Raw genomic sequence first — 4,104 nt, forward strand, 5'->3', positions numbered from 1 at the left:
TCCCTCCCTCCCTCTCTCCCTTCCTCTTTCCCTCCCCCCCTCTCCTGTTTGGTCTTGGAACTGAAAGTCAAGGTAACTGGTACTACCGGATATGGAAGACTTCTGAACACTTTTTCAGCTCCTTCCTTATTAGGGCTACCATGTAAATAGTGCAGTCAGAGTAGAAGACAAAAACTAAACAATAACCAATGCCACATGCAGACACAATTGTATCAGCTCTGAACATAGGCATAAGTAGCAGCAATTCCCAGTTAGTGGTATGCAGGGAGAGAAGGCAAACTGGTAACTCTTCCTAGAAATGCTAACTGTGAGAAAGGATTAAGGGGTGTATAATTGCATTTTCTAGATGACACTCCATACCACATCATTTAATGGTCTTCTAGGTATGCAAAGTACATGGTTACTAGCAATTCTGGGTGGCACAGTAAAGAAGTCATGTGTGTGTGTGTGTGGGGTTTGTATATATATATATACATATATACATATATGTGTGTATATACATGTATACATATATTTTTAGAGAGAGACTATATATACACAGGATATATACGCATGTGGAATGTGCAGAATAAAATATACAGAAAACTAAATACAAGAGCTATAGACAGACCGACAAATGTATGCTGCATAGGGGTTAAAATTTACAAAAGCATTGCTATTGAGAAATTATTTCCAAGATAGCGAACAACATTTGACTAAATTCTGGACAAAATCAAGGTATTGCATTCTACAAACTTGATACGTAGCCAAGATTTTTAAAATTGTGTTTTCATAAGAAATAAGCACCTATCCTAAAGTAACACTCGAGTTTGGTTGCATGACTATTTAGCAGATATTTAAAAGCATGTCAACATGAGAGAGCATTCATGTGACTCATGTGGAACTTCCCATTTCACGGCAGGAAGTTTTCTTGTGTGGAACTTCCCATCACACTGCCGGAAATGTCGTGTCTCATATTAATTTTCTAAACACTGAAGAGCAACAGCTTGACCCTGTGGAACAAGGTCATTAAAACAGAGCTGCCACGTTGTCCAGCAATTCCACGGAGAAGATACACAGCAGAACTGACAGCAAGATGCTCAGAAATGGCGTTGTTCTCACATTCACGGCATTGTTTGCCATAGCGGAATTTGGCGGCTACTCATGGTTCTACCAATAGGTGACGTCATAAGTGAAATGTGGCGTCTACATGCAATGAAATATTGTTCAAACTCGACGATGCAGGAACATTGACATAGACTGCAATTCGGTTGAACCCTGAGGACACTAGCCTATGGGAAGTAAGCCGGGTACTAGCAAACAAATAAATATGATTGCACTGAAATGAGGTATGTAGAGCTTGGATCCCAGCACCAGTGTGGAGGAGTAAATGGGAGTTCCGGTGCATCTGCAATTCCGATTCTGTAGGGGTGGAGACAGGAGCTTCCATGGGGCTGGGCAGCCTAGGTTCTGGATTCAATAAAGACCACATCATTAAAAACAAGATGGAGAGCTATTGAGACATCGACCTCTAGCCTTCATTTGCATGTGCACTTAATCGCTGACACACATGTGAACATGTATATACATACAAAGAATAAAACATTTTTACCAAATAAAATACATTAGAACAAAGTCATATAAATTAAAATATAAAAAAAATAAGTAATACAAATACCAAGGATGAAAAACAAAGAAAAAGCAATGTGTTGGTTAGTTTTATACCAACTTGACACAAATAGGGTCCTCTGGAAAGAGGGAATCTCAATTGGAAAAAATGTCCCCATCAAATTAGCCTATAAGCAAGACTGTAGGGCATTTCTTGATTGATGACAGATAAGGGAGGGCCAAGTTATTGTGGGCAGTGCCATTCTGGGCAGTTAGTACTAGGACAGTGTGGGAGCCCGAAGAAGTGGATCCGCATTGGCTAAAGGACAGAGAGTTCAGACCTATTCTTGCTCCTTCAAGGTTATACAACAGGAGGTATGATTATTAACAGAATGTTTTGACCTATGGGGTGTGGGTACTTGGTATTTTGGGTATTGAGAAGGTTATTAGTTTGTTCATTCCTTATATCATGGTAAAGAAGCCTCTTGCCTCCCCCCACTTTGTATTGGGGTGTATAAAGGTTATGAGAAATAAATGCGGGAAAATCTCAGTATTTATGAGATGCCCTCCTGACTCTGTCAGTTGTCGCTTGTCTATCACTTTCTTAATCCTCATGCTTGCCTCCAAGTGCAGATGAATAAGCTGAGAGGGACCTGGCAGATGTCGCCCAGATGGGGAACATGGCAGGATCTATATAAGAAAGCAGGCTAAGGAAGCCCCTCGTGAAGAACTCTCCAGCAAGCAGTGACTCTCCATGGTGTCTGTTTCAGTTCCTGCCCCACGGTGCTGCATGAGTTCTTGCTCGGACTTCCTTTCATGGTGGACTGCAACCTGTATGCCAAAACAACCCTTTTCTTCCTCAAGCTGTTTTTGGTCATGGTCTTTATCACAACGATAAGAAGCTAGGACAGAAATTGCTGCCAGGATCATGTGGTGTTGTTCCGACATCCCGGACCATGCTGTTTTGATTATGGAAGGAATTTGGAACATTGGATTTAAAATGCCTTTGAGTACTCAAAGCTTAATGAGTTAGTCTGTGTGGAGAATATGCATGCCGAGACAAATGTACGGTTTGTGGAGGCCTGGTTTGTGAAGTTGGAGGGAGAAGTCTGAGTCCCTTAAGGAATCGATCAGATTTGAACTAAAAGTCTCTAGTTCTGCTTAACTTGGAATGAAGAATCAACTGTGATTTACCAGAGGCCGGTACCTGATGTGAACCTTCTGCTTTACTGGGACTTCAATGTGATCAGCTAAGGTTTTAAAAAATCAACTGCGAGAGACGTTCTCGCCCAGAGTCGCTGCGGTTTCCTGCTTCAACAGTGCTTGAAGGGAACCGGCGCTGGGCCCCTCCTACCCCAGCCCGCTGCTCCAAGCCAGAACCCTCTGCAACCTTGTCGCTCCACCACCCCAGGGTCGCCAGCCGCTGCCATGACTACCGCGTCTCCCTAGGAAGTGTGCCAAAACTAGCATCAGGACTCGGAGGCTGCCATCAACCGCCAGATCAACCTGGAACTGTATGCCTCCTACGTCTACTTGTCTATGTCTTGCTACTTCAACCACGATGATGTGGCTCTGAGGAACTTTGCCAAATACTTTCTCCACCAATCTCATGATGAGAGGGAACACGCTGAGAAACTGATGAAGCTGTAGAATGAACGAGGCGGCCTAATCTTCCTGCAGGAGATCAAGAAACCAGACCGTGATGACTGGGAGAACGGGCTGAATGCAATGGAGTGTGCACTGCACCTGGAAAAGAGTGTGAATCAGTCACTACTGGAACTGCACAAACTGGCTACTGACAAAAATGACCCCCACTTGTGTGACTTAATTGAGACGCGTTACCTGAATGAGCAGGTGAAATCCATCAAGGAACTGGGTGGCCACGTGACCAACTTGCGCAAGATGGGAGCCCCTGAAGCTGGCATGGCAGAATGTCTGTTTGACAAGCACACCCTGGGACTTAGTGATCAGAGCTAAGCTGACTTCCCCAAAGGCACAAGTGACTTTACTGGTCACTGAGGCAGTGCGTGCATGTCGGTCTGCCTTTATCTTTTCTAAAAGTCGCACCAAAACATCCGCTTAAGTTCTTTCATTTGTACCATTTCTTTAAATAAAGAATTTTTGTACCCCCCCCCAAAAAAAAAACCCAACTGCAATTAAGAAAAGGCCAGCATCACTGGCAAGAAACTTGGAGAGCTTTCTTCAGGGTCAGCTCACAGGGGCTGAGGTACAGAGGACCCAAGATTGCACTGCATGCTGTCAGCCAAACTTGGTAAATGTTAGCATTTCCCAGGTTTTGCTAGCATAAAAGCTGTAGGGTTGAAGGGGTCTTGGAGAACAGTTGATGCTTGGCACCATGTGGCAGGGGTGGAGTCCCTGATAAGAGGCCAGGAGGCCACTTGTGATGGTACAGCCTTTGGAGACCTCTGCATTTTGGAGACAAAGAAACTGTGGGACAGCCACTAAGGACAGAATCCTCTGTGAAGTGAAACTGGCCTGTGTCTATGAGAGGAGCTA

The 4,104-nt window shown here is 44.1% G+C and overlaps 1 pseudogene; it reads left to right on the forward strand.

The window, feature by feature from the left end:
- Positions 1-3,015: 3,015 nt before the first annotated feature.
- LOC101991130 lies at positions 3,016-3,564 on the forward strand (annotated as a pseudogene).
- The last annotated feature ends 540 nt before the right edge of the window (positions 3,565-4,104 follow it).

Source organism: Microtus ochrogaster, chromosome 1, assembly GCF_000317375.1.
Source record: "Microtus ochrogaster isolate Prairie Vole_2 chromosome 1, MicOch1.0, whole genome shotgun sequence".
NCBI lineage: Eukaryota > Metazoa > Chordata > Mammalia > Rodentia > Cricetidae > Microtus > Microtus ochrogaster.